This window comes from Mus musculus, chromosome 2 (genome assembly GCF_000001635.26).
Source record: "Mus musculus strain C57BL/6J chromosome 2, GRCm38.p6 C57BL/6J".
NCBI classification, from domain to species: domain Eukaryota; kingdom Metazoa; phylum Chordata; class Mammalia; order Rodentia; family Muridae; genus Mus; species Mus musculus.
In genome coordinates, this window is record NC_000068.7 from 177,127,787 (window position 1) to 177,145,804 (window position 18,018).

Here is an 18,018-nt window from a genome sequence, read left to right on the forward strand (position 1 = left end):
GAATATTTGCTGACTGCCCTGCCCACCCACATAGTACTTTTTATCCAGTGTTTCACAGTTGGACAACAAAAACTTAAGTAAATAAATGATCTCTGGGAACCTGATGCCTTAGTATTAAGATGTCGTGTATGGAACCATGTAGAATGCTGGTAGACCTCCACATTATTGTTCCTTGAGACCAAATATGTAATAGTTCTCTTAAGACTGCAGTTTCCTCTCACCTGCCCATGTCACCTGTAGATACAAAAGACTATTTCCATCTCCCCTTATCTTCTTGCCACGTGTCCCCTTCCCTTATTAGCCCCCAAGTATGGGCAGACACCCCCTTCTCAACCATAGACAGTTTTCCCCAAGACCAAGCAGTCTGTCTAAAGAACAAGCCCTCTATCCATTATCCTAGACACAATTTTCATAGTAGCCCACAGAACTGCAACACAATATCAGGGAAAGCTTCCTCTGCCCATTTCCATGTGACCAATTTGCAACTTTTCTTCAATTACTAAGGCAACTACACCAGGAACATTGTGAACTTGACCAATGTTACCTGTGCTAGTGTGTGTATAGAAATAAAATAAAATCATATTTCGTGACTCCAATAAAAATAACTCAAAGTGACCCCTAAACTGTTATAAATCTGACCCTACAGTTAGTACTGATCTGTCTTCCAAACAGAGAGGCCCCATGCTTCAGAGCCCTCTCTGTCATTGTAGATGATCAGAAAGTTGAGCTATTGTTCTATAGCTTTTCATGACCCTTAGTAGTTTCAGGCTAAACCAGGCCCACAGGAGCCCATATACAAAACAATGCTGAATGATAATTTAATGTCTGCTTCCTGCCATATGCATTATGCTCCAATCTGTCCTATCCACCCACCCAGCACCATCAACACCTGAGAAACTTCTGCATGTCAGAAGCTCCTTTTGTAACCAAGAATTGAAGTTCTGTGAATCATGCCATTTTGACAATAGGGAATAGAAAGGTAAAAGGAATCTAATCAAGTGTTTCTGAAGGATGATCACTGTCGATCTTTACAATTAACTTCTAAACTATTTTATAAAATTAGTCACACAAAACTGAATACAGAAGGGTCAGGAATTCTAGAAAGCAAACCATTACTTTTCCAATGTTGTCCTATGGCACACTAAAGGCCATGCCTGTATATAGGCCCTGCATAGTGACATTTAAATTCCATACCTTCCCACTCCCAGGCCTAGCGAGCCACCCCCACCCCTGTAAATCCACACTCAGTTAGAGTCAAAGGACAAGGGCCTCTGTTATGATCACCACATGGACCAACAGAACCACACTCTGACCCACAGTCCATTTAGAACCAGCAGATCAGACTCAAATAGCTCTGCAGACTTGCTCCTCCTGTACTGTCAATGGACATTACTATAATAACCAGGGGATGACTTGTGGTCTTCCAGGCAGCTTGTAACACATGCATCTGAGGAGAATCCTTTAAAGAACCGGCAAGCTACCTACCTTCCCCTAGTGTTCCTGATGGTTAGGCCTGCCCAGAGTCCCTCATTAGCATGGAAAACCCAGCTGGGCCTCAGGGCAACAGCAGCTCCTTCACTGTGGGATCACAGAGCAAATGACTCAGACAACAAGCTCAGCTGTTACACCCTACAAGCAGACAAAGCCCAAGTCTGGAAAATTTACATTTAAAAGAATATTCTAGTCCTGTAGACCAAGTATTTTCCATTTTAAAGGCCCAGCATCCTTTCTTTGTATATTCAATTATGCATGCAATACCCACTACAGCCATCTCTACTTCTTACTGGGGAAGTCCTGAACCGAACCTGCAATCAAATTCATACATTAACAATAATTTAAAAGTGAAAGTGACAATGACAGAAATATATGTTATCTCTTTAAAAATAGGAATGGAGCCGGGCGTGAGGCACGAGCCTTTAATCCCAGCACTTGGGAGGCAGAGGCAGGCAGATTTCTGAGTTCGAGGCCAGAAAATATAATAATCAAAGAAAATAATATCAAAGAAAATACATGTTGGTACTCCTGTCTTATGGCCTAGTAAGCCATCAATGTGAGGAGAGGCCCTTTGTCTTGCAAAGATTCTATGCCCCAGAATAGGGGAAAGCCAAGGTCAGGAGGAAGGAGTGAGTGGATTGGGGAGCAGGGTGAGGACGGAGGTTATAGGGGATTTCCAGAGTGGAAACTAGGAAAGGGGGTAGCATTTGAAATGTAAATGAAGAAAATATCTAATAAAAATATATTTAAAATAAAAAGACTACTTTTGCAGAGAACCTGTATTCTCTGTGTCTACACATTGGCTCAGAACTGTATAAAACTCCAGTACAAAAGATTCATTGTCCACTTCTGTCCTATGAGGGAATCAGGAATGCATGTGATAAACATACAAAAAGGCAAAACACTCATACACGTAGAATAATAAAATAATTTTTTCTTTATTAGAAAATGGAAGGTTTAATCAGCTGAAATGAGGACAATCAAAGGGTGGGTGAGAGGGTTAAGCCAAAATTGGCTATGTAGAATAGCCAAACATTTCTCATAGTTGTACCCTCAACTGAAGGGCTATTTGCAGCTGAGAGATCAGGGTCATTCTTTATTGAGGATGAGGTGACTGGAAGGTTGCCCATTGTCCAATAACGGGCCTCACAGTCAGACCCATGCAGGCATTGCTAAATGGACTTAGTAGGGATCAGGAGAAGGCAGAGGAGGAGGAGATTTCATAGTGAGGAGATGGTTGATTTGGATGGATCTGTGGGCTGTAGAGGGGGACGAGGGATATATAATTAAATTTCATAGTATATACATTTAGAATTCTGACAATTAAAAAAAAAAACTCTAGGGACTGGAGAAATGGCTCAATGGTTGAGAGTACTGGCTACTCTTGCAGAAGTCCCACCTTTAATTCCCAGAAACAACATGGCAGCTCACAACTGTCTGTAACTTCTGTTTCAGCCAATTTTACACCCTCACGCATGCAGGCAAAACACCCATATATATAACATAAAAATAAACACATTATAAAAAAGAAAAAATCTACAAAACAGTAGAGTCAGATCAGTATTTCATCTTAATAATTACATTTTCATTTTCAACATTATATTCCTTAGGAATTATTTTTTATGAAAACAAACAAACCCAAAGTTTGATTAGGGCATCATTAATTAGAAGGTATCTGGAAAGACTGGGCATTTTTATAGCGGATTGTCAGCCTGATGCCAGCTGTGCTCTTTCAATGTTAACCCATCTGAAGTTTCAAAGTCCCTGGTTATGTGCATGTATTGCAGGTTGAATATTATGCTATGTCTTAATTTTCCTCCCGAAATGCTTGCTCTGAGAGGCTCAGTAGCCCTGCCTCCAGCTGGCTTTGATTGATAATAAATGATTGCCGTTCAGGCAATGGCTGCACAGGGAAATGCAAGCAGGACTTTTAGATTGCACAAGCAAGGGAATAAGGGGGACAAAGAAAGAATCACTATGAAGGGAGCAGAGATATCAGAAGTAAAGGCAGGTCAACATAGAATTACTCAGGGAAGAAGGCCCAGGGGCTGATCCCCCACTTGAGTCAGGGAAAGCAAATAACCTAAGTATATTTAGAAAACGATAACTTAAGAATAGGGAGAGAGCCAGGGATGGAAGCACACGCCTTTAATCCCAGCACAGATTTTGGATTCCACATATGCTCTCATCCATAATTTTCTTTTCCTTCATGGACAAAGCATAGTTTTGCCTCAAGGGCAGGACTACCGCTGGTGACAGCTCTTTGAAAGGAAAAATACTACTGTGTTGAGGGCTGGTCCACTCAAATAAAGCTTGATCCTAATGTGTGGAGAATTGCATACCTGAATCCTAAATTCCAGACCTTTAAGAGCCTGGAGCCTTAAGGCTTAGGAGCTTGACCTAAGGCCCTGGTGCATTGAATACAAAATAGTGCTCTTTCTCTTAAGCCAGGAGTAGCATTAGGAGAGGTGGCAATGTTCTGTGGCTAGGGCTTCTGGGAGGAGAAGCTTCAGATCCTGAGATTCCAACTTTCTCCACAATATGGCGATATGGTTCTCTGTCCCAAGTCCACTGGGGGTTTGGTTGGTCATGATTTTTTAGATACTTGGCAGTTCCCTTGTGCAGTGTTGTTTTGTTAGACTTCTGAGTTTGTCCCAGGGTATGCAAGTTTCTAAAGACTTTATAGAGGTCTCCATTTCTTTCCACTTATCCCCTGTGAGAAGGATACAAGATGCTACTCTTGTTTTGTTTTTGTTTTTTGAGACGGGGTTTCTCTGTGTAGCCATGGCTGTCCTGGAACTCACTTAGTAGACCAGGCTGGTCTTGAACTCAGAAATCCACCTGCCGCTGCCTCCCCCCCCCCCCCCCCAATGCTGGGAATAAAGGCGTGAGCCACCACACCTGGCACAAGATGCTACTCTTAAAAAGTTTACTTGGCATAAGACATAGCTTGTGTAAGCTCTCACTACTACAGCTATTGTAAATTCTACCTTCTACTTTTGCTATTTTTCTCATCTTCTGGGACCTCCAACTCAGGAATCTATCACTGAGAAATGACTTGCTATTTCAGGGATCTGAGGCACTTAATAAGTGATTCTGGGGGTCTTTGCTGTGTAAATCTCCTAGCAGTCTTAAGTAGGACTTGTAATCTCCAGTCCATATTTAAATTGTTGAAAATAACCTGGTGACTGAACAGGAAAGAAACTTATGGATGAGAGCATGTGTGGAATCCAAAACCTGTCTTTGGCTGCCTGGTCTTTGAGCATTAGCCGCAGCTGAATCCATGATGCCATTAAGAAAATTTTCCTAATTAATATTTTAGTTGTATATGGAGAGATTTCTTTCTGGGATGACATGTTAATTCTGGGAGAGCTGTCTCTTCTTCCCCATATAGAGATGTTTCTAATACAAGCTATGTTGACTCAGTAAGCCTTGACCCTGGTCTGCTGCTCCCCAGGACAGTGACCTTGCTTTACTCTTGATGGAAATTCCTAAATTCTTAAGTTAAAGAATGTAGCAAAATAGTGTTTTATAATTGCTCATTTGAGTCATATAATGAACTGTTAATTTCTTCCACCTTTAGATAAGAACAGGAGCAACGGTTTACTGTTATCTCTGTCAGTTGAAACAGGGCAGGAGATAGTTAGATCATAGATAAAACCATAAGAGAATCTGCTCCAGGTGTCACCATTCTATCGAAGGATAAGAGTTAGGCAAGGTTAATAATTTTGTAATTTAACAGCATGTATTAAATAATGCATGTGATTAAATAAAACTAGATTGGTGGGTACTTAATTTGTAAGGGTTAGCTTGAGCCAGTGATAATGAATTTCTGTTTTAGGATCTGTACTATATAGATATAATGTGTCAGAAATGTAAAACACATGCCATTAGCTCTAGCTGTGTGTGTCACATTATAGATCTCAGTAGTTAACAAAGCACATAGTGGCAAGGTCAAACACTGTTTTATTAATATCATTCCTTCAATCAAGAAAGGCCTGATATTTTTCAAATCAGTACAGTGATATATTTTACCAATATAGGTGTGGGTTTGTTGTTATTATGTTTGTTTTGACAACCCACTGAGGACAATGAGCTGACTAACATGAGTGCTCCACAGTGTCTGACATGTGTCCTGCATTGCTCTGAGCCTTGTCTCATAGCCATTGGGTGGAAAGTACTTGCCATTTACCTGAACCCAGCCTGAAGCCACAACACAAAATCTTATGTCCTAAAAATCTCTTCAGTTACTAATATTTGGGCACTGACCACCTGTGGACAGTTTGGTAACTCCAATTTCAGCTGATTGATGGGGAATGTAAGTTATCCACCTTGATTCCAGGAGGAAGAAGGGGAATTGCCTCCTGAGCGCTGGAATTAGAGCTCAGGCAAACTCCAAACTTTCAAAGCAGTGAACCCAGGGGCACTGCCCAGAAAGGGGAGAGGCAGGCACTTAGGCAGCAAGGATCAGGAATCTTAGCCTCTCCCAAGAGCTTGGTGAAGGAACAGACTATTGGAGGAGACACACTGGTGCTACTGAACTGCAAATCTGCAGATCTGGAAAAGGATTGGCCCAGACTGGAACCACTGGGCTGCATCTCTACAGCACACTCTAACCCTAAGCCTGGTGTTCACTTCACTCAAGACTCAATAGCGAATTAGAGCCTCCACATGGAGCTGCCAGTCAGAAGAGGAGGTGACTCTTCCAGGTACTAAGCCTGCATGTTCCTCTGTGTAACTCAGCTGATCTCAGTGTTTCTGTGGAATCGGTTCTTATTATTTTTGCTGGTTGCTGTGAGGTTAGCTCAGGCAAACTTAGAACTTCAGACATGGTAAGTGCAATGTCATCTCCCACAAAGAGGAGGAGCAAGCATCTTAGCAAAGGATGATTGTGTAATATCTCTTCCCAGAGGCTGGATTGTCAGCATCAGCCAGACAGATGGGGACATCTGTGAGGTCCTTTGTGGACCTACTCTCTCCTTTTGGTCCCAGCTGTGGCCTCTGATTAACTTTATTATAAGACTGCATCTGGACAAAACCTTTGTGTCAGGGGCTTGTGTGGAGAAATATATTTGGCAGGATGAGAACCAGAGGAACAGCTTACTGTGTACACTGTCAGGTAAAACAGTGCTGACAAGAGCTAGGTCACAGACCAAAGGAAAAGGGAGTGTGCTGCAGGAGTCACTGTTATGGAGAAGGACCTGATTCAAGGACTGAGAATGATTTTGTAATTTTACAGACTGTATCCATGTATGGATGTAATTTAGTAAACCTAGATTGAAGGGTGTTTTATTTGATCAGGTTAGCTCGAGCCAGTGGGTAAGGAATTCCCATTTTAGGATCTGTATTATGTAGATTTGTGCAATCCTTGTTGACATATTTAATTGAGCTCAGAAATGTAAAACACATGCCATTCTCTGTAGCTGTGTGTGTTAGATTATAGACCTTAGTAGTTAACAAAGCACTTAGGGACAAGGTCAAACACTATCTCATAAATGCCTTTCCTTCTACCAAGATAGGCCTGATCTTTTTCAAATCAGTATAGTGACATATTTTTCAATTATATTTATCTTTTTAAAAAGCCAATATTTGGTATTATTTTTTCAATTTTTATTTTCTTTATGTATAGGTGCTCTGACCTCTTACTTCTTCCTATTCTCCAATATTTCCCAGAAATCAATAATTTAATTCCTATTTTTAAAGAGATTACATATCTTTCTGTTTACAGCAACATCAGTAGCTCAGGCTTTCCTTATGCCATGTAGTTAAGCCTTGCTTTGAGCACCTGAGCCTAAAACCTTCCTTGCTCTTTCTGAGGGTAGAAGACTGAGGGCTTCGGTGATTAACACCTGTAGCCTAACAGCTGAGGATTAAGCAATGTGGCCTTTGATCTATCTCAGAAGGAACTGCTGGTCTCTAACTTTTAGCCTGCAGGTCAGAAATCACAGGAAGAAAATGGGACACTCAAAGAAGTGGTTATGGAGTTTTTACTAAGTTGTCAAAAGTTACCTATGAAAGCTATCTAAGAGGAAAAGCGAAAAGATCCTAAGTGGGGAAGGGCAAAAAAACTTCTCCTTTCTCTTTTCCATATCTCCTTGTCCTCTGTACTTATAAATCTTTCAGAATACCTGATCACATGTTACTGAGTACACTACAAGTTCACACAAAAAAATCAAATCATAAATTGAGAGAGAAGTTTACAACAGAGAATGGTTATTAGTAAAACTAGATTGGTGGGTGTTTATTTTGGGCAGGTTAGCTTGAGCCAGTGAGTGATGAATTCCCATTTTATGATCTGTATTATGAGATATGTGCAAACCTTGGTGACATATTTAAGTGATCTCAGAAATATAAACACATGCCATTAGCTGTAGCTGTGTGTGTCACATTATAGATCTCAGTAGTTAACAAAGATCGTAGGGGCAAGTTCAAACACTATCTTATTATTGCCATTCCTTCTACCAGGAAGGGCATGATCTTTTTCAAATCAGTACAGTAATATATTTTTTCATTTATTTTTTTCTTTTTAAAAAGTTCATTTTTGGTATTAGATTTTAAATTTCATTTTGACTATCCATGGGTGATCTCTTAAGTGTTTCTTTTCTCCAATATTGCCCCAAAATTAAGAATTTCATTCCTGTTTTTAAAGAGATTTCATATCTGTCTGTTTAGAGAAACATCTCCTGTAGCTCCTACTTTCTTTATGCCATGTAGTTAAAACTTGCTTTGAACTCCTAATCCTCCCTCTGCTGCCCAGGGCTTGGAAAACAGTCCTACAACTCCTGTCAAGCTGGGTTCTGACTGATCAGTGAGACAAAAGACACCAGGGAATGAGTGTTGTCTAACCTCCCTGGGTTACAGGGTTAAAAATTAGGGGGTTACAAATAAAGAGGAACAGGTATAAGGTTGAGTTCACTGACCAACTTTGAAGCTGGTCTACTTGCAGCACAGAAGAGGAGGAGGAATAAGGTAGGTGAGGCCTTTCTGCTTTGGCAGTAGTTGACATTCACCATGAGGAGTCAAGTAATCAATTTTGCACAATCAGTTAAATTCCATACTGGTCATCTTCGGGCATTTTTCAGATTAGGGCAATGTCAAATGAGATCACAGGCCCTCGTTGTGACACCATATTGCTGGCATACCTCGCCATCTACCCCAGCAGTAGGACTGCCAATCTCCCAGCTGCCATTCCTTATGCAATCCAATCATTTAGGAACTGGGCTTTTCATCTATCATTAACCATCTTGATCTGGCTCTTGCTTCTGCCCTCCTTCCTCTCTCCACAAGGTCCCAGGTCATGTCTACTCTATACTATCCCAGGTATAATTGGGTCAGGCTATGTTCACTCTTTTGTGTATAATATACTTTCTCCTCCACCATACCTAGGAGCAGTGATGTCCTTACATTTTATTTCTTCTTTTTCTTCCTTTTTCTCGCCCAATAACTGCTTCTAGTTTTAAAAGTCATAGTCACATTCACTTTTAAATTATTGTCAATGTATGAATTTGATTGCAGGTTGGCTGCAGGACTTCCCCAGTAAGAAGTAGAGATGGCTGTAGTGGGTATTGCATGCATAATTGAATATATAAAGAAAGGACCTTGGGCCTTTAAATGGAAATTACTTGGTCTCCAGGACTAGAACATTCTTATAAATGTAAATTTTCCAGACTAGGGCTATGTCTGCATGTAGGGTGTAACAGCCTAGCCTGGAAGGTTTTAGCTGTCTAAATCTTTTGCTCTGTGATCCCACAGTGGAAGGAGCTGCTGTTGCCCTGAGGCCCAGCTGACTTTTCCATCCTAATGAGGGACTATGGGCAGGACTAACAATCAGGAACACTAGGGGAAGGTAGCTTGCAGATTCTCTACGGGATTCTCCTCAGATGCATGTGTTATAAGCTGCCTGGAAGACCACAAGACATCCCCTGGTTATTATAGTAATCTCCATTGACGGTACAGGAGAAGCAAGTCTGCAGAGCTATTTGAGTCTGATCTGCTGGTTCTAAATGGACTGTGGGTCAGAGTGTGGTTCTGTTGGTCCATGTGGTGATCATAACAGAGGCCCTTGTCCTTTGACTCTTTCTGAGTGTGGATTTACAGGGGTGGGGGTGGCTCGGTAGCCCTGGGAGTGGCAAGGTATGGAACTTAAATGTCACTCTGCAGTGTGCATATACAGGCATTGCCTTTGGTGTGCCATAGGACAACATTGGAAAACTAATGGTTTGATTTCTAGAATTCATGACCCTTCTGTATTCAGTTTTGTGTGACTAGTTTTATAAATAGTTTAGAAGGTAGTAGTAAAGAGCTGTCAGCGATCATCCTTCAGAAATATTTGATTAGATTCCTTTTATCTTTCTATTCCCTGTTGTCAAAATGGCATGATTCACAGAACTTCAATTCTTGTTAAAAAAGGAGCTTCTGACATGCAGAAGTTTCTCAGGTGTTGATGGTGCTGGGTGGGTGGATAGGACAGATTGGAGCATAATGCATATGGCAGGAAGCAGACATTAAGTTATCATTCAGCATTGTTTTGTATATGGGCTCCCATGGGCCTGGTTTAGCCTGAAAGTACAAAGGGTCATGAACAGCTATAGAGCAATAGCTCAACTTTCTGATCATCTACAATGACAGAGAGAACTCTGGAGCATGGGGCCTCTCTGTTTGGAAGACAGATCAGTAGTAACTGAAGGGTCAGATTTATAACAGTTTAGGGGTCACTTTGAGTTATTTTTATTGCAGTCAGGAAATATGATTTTATTTTATTTCTATACACATACTAGCACAGGTAATATTAGTCAAGTTCACATTGTTCCTGGTGTAGTTGCCTTAGTTATTGAAGAAAAGTTGAAAATTGGTCACGTGGAAATGGGCAGAGGAAGCTTTCCCTGATATTGTGTGGCAGTTCTGTGGGCTACTATGAGACTGTCCTGTCTAGGAAAACAGATAGTGGGCTTGTTCTTTAGACAGACTGCTTGGTCTTTGGGAGAATTGGCTATGGTTGAGAAGGGGGTGTCTGTCCATACTTGGGGGCTAAGAAGGGAAGGGGACATGTGACAAGAAGGTAAGGGGAGATGGAAATGGTCTTTTGTGACATGGATAGGTGAGAGAAAACTGCAGTTTTAAGGGAACTCTTGCATATTTGATCTCAATAACAAAAACGTCTACCAGCATTCTACATGGTTCCATACAGAACATCTTAAAACTAAGGCATCAGGTTCCCAGAGACCATTTATTTACTTAAGTTTTTGTTGTCCAACTGTGAAAGACTGGATAAAAAGTACTATGTGGGTAGGCAGGGCAGTCAGCGAATATTCATTTTGAAATAAACCTTTACACTGTTGTCTGTATATTTTGCTTTGTGCACACTTATCAAATCCTACAGGATTTAGTCACCTATGATGACGTGCATGTGAACTTCACTCAGGAAGAGTGGGCTTTGCTGGATGCTTCTCAGAAGAGTCTCTACAAAGGTGTGATGGTAGAGACCTATAGGAATCTCACAGCTATAGATAATATTGGACTTTTCTTTTTTTTTTTACTTTATAACATGTATGCACAACTGTTTCTTTGTTATTGTTTTTTGTTTTTGTAATTTTAATTGAGAATGAGGAAGAATATGGTGAATAAATCAGTCATGGTTTTAAAGTTCAATGGAGTTAGTAACTTAAATGTTGCCTAATTGCCAATAATGTAACATACTTTCTCTGGTACTGTGTTTAGGTTACAGTTGGGAAGAACATACAATTGAAGACCATTTCCAAACTTCTAGAAGTCATGGAAGGTAATTTTCCTCTGCAAGCTGATGAGAAAATGCCTATGAAGAAAGTTTAACGTGTGCTACAAGTAGTAAAGAAAACCAATAGGGTACAATAAGCACTGCTTTCAGTTATGGATGTTTATTGAATTTCATAAAATCATATATGTCTATGGCAGATATGTAATTATTGTTTGCAAGACTTTCTATTAGTTCAAAGACAGAGAAATAATGGCTTAACAGGTATGTTACTGTTTAAATCAAGCCTAGTAGAGCCATGCTGTACAAGTGCGAGTGTCTTCAGTCTCATATCGCTTAGCTATTGCAAAAGGAACACACAGTGATTAGGTGACAAGTATATGTCTAAAACCTAGTAATAAGCAAATAATCCATAGTATATCTGAGCTCAATGATATACTTGTAATATCATTGCTAAATTTAGTGAGATGGACAGTTCATAAGATTCAAAAATGGTTTGGTGGAAAAACCTTAATCGCTATACTACATCTCTATGAGGAAAAAAGTCACGTGTGTGAATGTAATATGGCACCTTTACACTTGTTATTCTCTTTTAATATGGTTGTCATACGTTACTATGGATACAGCCCTTGTGAGCATAGGGGTATTGAAAGATGCCACATACCTTTCACTTTTTCAGAACAACAAGAGGATATGCAGTATAACATACTTTGAGTGACATTCTAAATGTGCTGTAAGTTTATAAGTACTTAGTTTCCCAACATTATTGGGGACATTTTCCAACTCAAACTGCTGAAAATCATAATTAGAATTAGGGTAGTAGAAATTATATTCTGTTTGCATTTGTTCATGTTCCAAATGTAGTATTACTCTCATGATAACAGAATTTGTGAATGCAATCAGTGTGCAAAGACTTTGAGTTCTTCCTGTTTTTTTCAAATATGTGAATAACCTTTTATACAAAAAGTATGCTATAAATGTGAGCCAGATAATCAATACTGTTCCCATTTCATGTATCCTCAAAGATGTAAAACAATCCATAACGAGGAGAACACCTTTGAATGCAAACAAAGGCATATTACATTAACATTAGATTGCTCTTTTGAATGAAGCCAATTTTTAAAAGAATTCATACAGATAAAAAGACTCATCAGTATAATCAATGCGAGAACAATTTCACGTGTGCCAATTGTATTTGCAGGCATGAAAGAAGTTCTTCTGCAGAGCAACACTCTGAGTTTATTCAATGTGGTAAAGCCTTTGCATATCAGAGTCATAGTCAAAGGCATGAAAGAATACACAATGGAGAGAAACACTATGACTGTAACCAATGTGGTAAAGACTTTGGAACAAGGAGTGTCCTCTAAAGACTTAAACGAACACATACAGGAGAGAAACCCTATGAATGTAACCACTTTGGTAAAGCCTTTGCAAAAAGGAGTGACCTCCAAATTCATAAACGAATACATACAGGAGAGAAACCCTATGAATGTAACCAATGTTGTAAAGCCTTTACACGAAGCAGTCATCTCGGAATCCATAAGCGAACACATACAGGAGAGAAACCCTATGAATGTAAGCAATGTGGTAAAGCCTTTGCACATAGCTGTACTCTCCAAATCCATAAGCGAACACATACAGGAGAGAAACCCTATGAATGTAAACAATGTGATAAAGCTTTTGTAAAAAGGGGAGAACTCCAAATACACAAGCGAACACATACAGGAGAGAAACCCTATGAATGTAAACAATGTGGTAAAGCCTTTGCACATAGCAGTACTCTCCAAATACATAAGCGAACACACACAGGAGAGAAACCCTGTGAATGTAAACAATGTGGTAAAGCCTTTGCACATAGCAGTACTCTCCAAATACATAAGCGAACACATACAGGAGAGAAACCCTAAGAATCTAAACAATGTGGTAAAGCTTTTAAAAGAAGTGGTGACCTTCTAATACATAAGCGAAGACATACATGAGAGAAACCCTGTGAATGTAAGCAATGTGGTAAAGTTTTTATAAGAAGTGTTGACCTTCAAATACATAAGCGAAGACATACAGGAGATAAACCCTATGAATGTAAACAATGTGGTAAAGCTTTGCAGAAAGCAGTACTCTCCAGATATATAAGCGAACACGTACAGGAGAGAGACCCTATGAATGTAACTAGTGTGGTTAAGCCTTTGCAGGAAGCAGTGGTCTCCAATGTCATAAAAGAACACATACAGGCGAAACACCCCATGAATGAAACCAAGGTAGTAAACCCTTTGCAGGAAGCAGTGGTCTTGAATATCATCGAATACATACAGCTGAAAAACCCTATGTATTTAACCAATGTGGTAAAGCCTTTGCAGGAAGGAGTGACCTCCAAAGACAAAAGATCATACAGAAGAGAAAGTCTATGAAGGCATCTAATGTTATAAAGTCTTTGCAGCAAGCATTGATCTCCACGTATATAAATGAACACATACCAGAGAGGAACCTTTTAAATGTAACCAACATGGTAAAGCTTTTTCAAAAACCAATAGTCTTTACATACATAAAAGAATATATACTTGAGAGAAATGCTTTGACTTTAACCAATGTGGTTAAACTTTTTCAGAAAGCAGTCATCAACAAAATCATAAAACAACACGTATAGGAGAGAGATTTTTGAATGTTAGCAATGTGCTTTTACACTTTTTTCACAAAACAGTGGCCTCAAAATATATAAGTACGTGTTTGTACTGGAGAGAAACCCTATGAATATCGGCAATGTCCTGAAACCCTTCTACATCACAATCATCTTCAAATCCATAAAGAACATGTAGTGGAGAAAAATCCTCTGAATATCACTAATTAGGTAAAGCAGTTATAAAGAGTCATCTCCTAACACAAAAGTATACACACTGGATAGAAACCCATGAATATAAGCAATGTGGTAAATGTTTTATAAGTCACAGTATTCTCTAAGTAAATAAAGGAAGACACACTTGAGAGAAACCCTATGAAAGTTATTAAAGGTACAAAGCCTTGTACATTAAAATCTTCAAATACATAAAAGAAGACATAGAGGTGAGAAACCCTATGTCTGGAAGCCATGTGGTATTGCCTTCACTTGTCAATCATATTCAAAGACACAAAAGAAATCATAATGTAGACAAAGTCCTGTGAGAGTAGTTAATATGGTGAAGCTTTTTGAATATTTCTAGAGTCCTCACAGTGAAACAATCCATACTGCCAAGAAATTTAGGAATATAATATGGTGAAACCTTTTCAGATTCTCAAATCTTCATCATTATGAAAGAGAAACCCTATAAATGCATTAAATATGGGGAAGCCTTTAAACATTTCTAATTCTTCATCATCATGAAAATAATCATACAAAGGATTCAAGAGGATACAGGGGTGTTTCTTACTGTATTGCTTGAGTTACAGTCCTGACATCCTTTGGTGATCAACAGCAATTTGGAAAGTGTAAGCTGAAGAAACCCTTTCCTCCCCTCTGCTTCTTGCTCATCATGTTTGTGAAGGAATAGAAACCCTGACTAAGACAAATTGGTATGAGAACTGGGGTATTCCTGTGACAGCCTGACCATGTTTTGGGAGGACTGTGGAAGGACTTTGGAACTTTGGGCCAAAGGACACATTCAGTTTTAAGAACTCTGTGGGATGTTGTGTAGGAGCTTGGAAGATAATGTTGAGATCAGTGCAGAAGATGGAGGCCTGGCTTGTGAAATTTCAGAGGGAAAATTAAAGACTCTTTTCAGGGCCATTGCTATTTTGGATTGTGAAGATTCTGTGGTTCTGACTAGCTAGGGCTGAAGAATAAGCTGTGATTAACAAGATACCAGAACTACTAGAGTGAAAACTTGGCATTACTGGGACTATTGATGCTGGTTAGCTGTAGCTAAAAACTTAGCAGTAATTAAGAAGAGACCAGCATCATTGGGGTGACATATTCTCGGAAGTGTTTTCTGAGAGCACAGAGGCTGTGTTCCAGAGATAGCCAAGGTTTGCCTTGTGCTATGGCTGGACTTGGTAACGTGTAAAAGTTACCCAGGTGGTACTGGTTTTGCTGGCATGAAGGGATCGGGCAGAGCAGCTGAGGCTCAGCACTATGAGAGGCCATGGAAGGCCATTGGTGAAGGTGCAGCCTCAGATGCAATTAATGACCCAGGGGTCATGTAGTGTTTGGAGAAGCCAGGACCATGAATGACCAAGAACAGCAGCAGCAGTAAAGTACAGCCATCTGGATCCTAGTGGACAAGCTGTGTGCTACAAAGGACAGGGCTGGAGAAGTGACCCAAGCCCTTGGAGGAGCCCAGAAGATAATGAGTTGGATCCCAGACGTTGGACAGTTGGAATTTAATTTTTCTTTTGATTGTGACTGTGCCCTCATATTTTTCCCTTTGAAGGAAAAAAATATTTTAGTGGATTCCACAGTTAAGAGTTTGTAAAACAGTTTGGAATTTAAAGGATATTGAATATTTTAAAAGGATTGAACTTTTAATATGTAAAGACTATGGGACTGTGATGGTTTGTATATCCTTGGACCAGGGAGTGGCACCATCTGAAGGTGTGGCCTTGTTGCAATAGGTGTGACCTGGTTGGAATGGGTGTGTCACTGTGGGTGTGGGTATAAGATCCTCACCCTAGTTGCCTGGATGTCAGTCTTCCACTAGCAGTCTTTGGATGAAGGCATAGAACTCTCAGCTCCTCCTGTGCCATGCCTGCCTGGATACTGCCATGCTCCCACCTTGAAAATGGACTGAACCTCTGAACCTGTAAGCCAGCCCCAATTAAATGTTTTTTATAAGACTTGCCTTGGTCATGGTATCTGTTCACAGCAGTAAAACCCTAACTAAGACAGGGACATTTAAAGTTGTTTAGATCTTGGGGATGAATAAGAAACTAAGGGTTGAGGCTTACTAGTGATGTATTTGTGTGTCAAGTTGACAAGGGGTCAATTGTACTGACAAGTTTGGTGTCAACTTGACACAAGCTGGAGTTATCACAAAGAAAGGAGCTTCAGTTGGGGAAATGCTTCCATGTGATCCAGCTGTAAGGCATTTTCTCTCTCCGCCCCCCCCCCTTTGTTTTTTTGAGACAGGGTTTCTCTGTGTAGCCCTGGCTATCCTGGAACTCACTTTGTAGTCCAGGCTTACCTCAAACTCAGAAATCCACCTGCCTCTGCTTCCTGAGTGCTGGGATTAAAGGTGTGTGCCCCCACACCAGGCTCTTTCCTTTTTTGGAGGACAGCCATTTTCTCAATTAGTGATCAAGGGGGAAAGGCTGCTTGTGGGTGGGACCATCTCTGGGCTGGTAGACTTGGGTTCTATAAGAGAGCAGGCTGAGCAAGCCAGGGGAAGCAAGCCAGTAAAGAAACATCCCTCCATGGCCTCTACTTAAGCTCCTGCTTCCTGACCTGCTTGAGTTCGTGTCCTGACTTCCATTGTGATGAACAGCAGTATGAAAGTGTAAGCTGAATAAATTCTTTCCTCCCCAACTTGTTTCTTGGTCATGATGTTTGTGCAGGAATAGAAACTCTGAATAAGATAAGGGGTAGAAGGTGTGGATTGTATAAAAAAAAGAGTAAACAATAAAAGAAAGAAACATTTATATATATTTAAAAAAAAGGGGAGGGACAGGCAGAAACATTCCTTCAAAATTATAGCTTTGTAAGACCCCCTTTCAGGGACTGCTGCTCTAGTCTGGGGAGAGAGAGCACACCCAAAGAAACACAAGAGTCCTCCTTACTGTAAACACATGAGGTAGGTTAATGACAGAGCTCCATGTCAAAAACGAATCTCACACAGGAGACACTGGATTCGACCCCGAGGCTCGAAAGCTAGGGGTTTTTATGGGGTAAAGGGCTTAGGGGTGGGGAACTCAGCATCGTGACACACTATTGGCTTATTCAAACATCAGCAAAAGAATACGTGCAGGTCAGGGTTCTGTGAGTTGTTGACTCAGTTCAGATAGCCCTGTTATGTCCTCATATTGCTTTTTATCTTTTTGGTCAAGCTGTTCCCAAGAATGCCCGGGTTTGTTTTTCTTTGTTCTCAGCCCCAGGAGCCTCTAAGCTTACAAACAACCAGCAATTTCTGAGTACTTTATATGACTTACAGGTCTTGAAATTTCATCTTTCTTTCAGCTTCATTTTCACACCAATCAGGATTTAAGGACAGGGGCTTATGTAGTTTACTGTATCAACTGTTATAGAATATAGGTATTATAGTTTAAACAATCATTTGGATTTGTTCTTTGGTGGTAAAGAACAGGTGTTATGTTTTGAGAAGCACACTATGAAAAGCAGAAAGCTTTATTAGAGACAGTCATTATGTTTTCAAGAACAAAATATGAGTAAAGTTAGGTTGGACCTCCACAATACCTGATGCCTGGAAACTTGAACGTAGTTTCACCATATGAGTAAATGGAGGGTAATAACCAAAAGGCAATACTTAGGGCCTGGTGCTTGGATTTGCCGTGTTTTTCTGTTTATTCCCAATTGTTTATTGGTTCTCATGCTACTCATGTTAAATTGTTCCCAAATTTCATAATAATCTTGCATTTGAGACACTGAGATTCCCTGCCCCAAGCTGATTATAACTGGGAAAGTAAAGTGCCAGCAGCCAATGGCTAGGGAGGAGACACAGGCAGGATTTTTGGATTCATGACAAGGGGAACAAAGAGGATCTCCATGCCAGTAAAGGAATTGGATGCTGGCTTGAGAGATGGGAAAGACAGAATACCAGCCACATAAGAGCTGTGGAAGAGTAGTCCCAGTGTTCCCCCTTCTGATTGGTTCTGGG

General features: G+C 40.3%; 1 long non-coding RNA gene and 1 pseudogene across 1 annotated transcript; both read left to right on the plus strand.

Annotated features, from left to right (window-relative positions):
- On the plus strand, positions 5,857-11,000 carry LOC115489545. The gene is made up of 2 exons (XR_003954129.1): positions 5,857-6,203; positions 10,874-11,000. It is a non-coding gene; the product is annotated as an uncharacterized LOC115489545 (long non-coding RNA).
- Positions 11,001-12,386: 1,386 nt separating this feature from the next.
- Positions 12,387-13,745, plus strand: LOC115489433 (annotated as a pseudogene).
- The last annotated feature ends 4,273 nt before the right edge of the window (positions 13,746-18,018 follow it).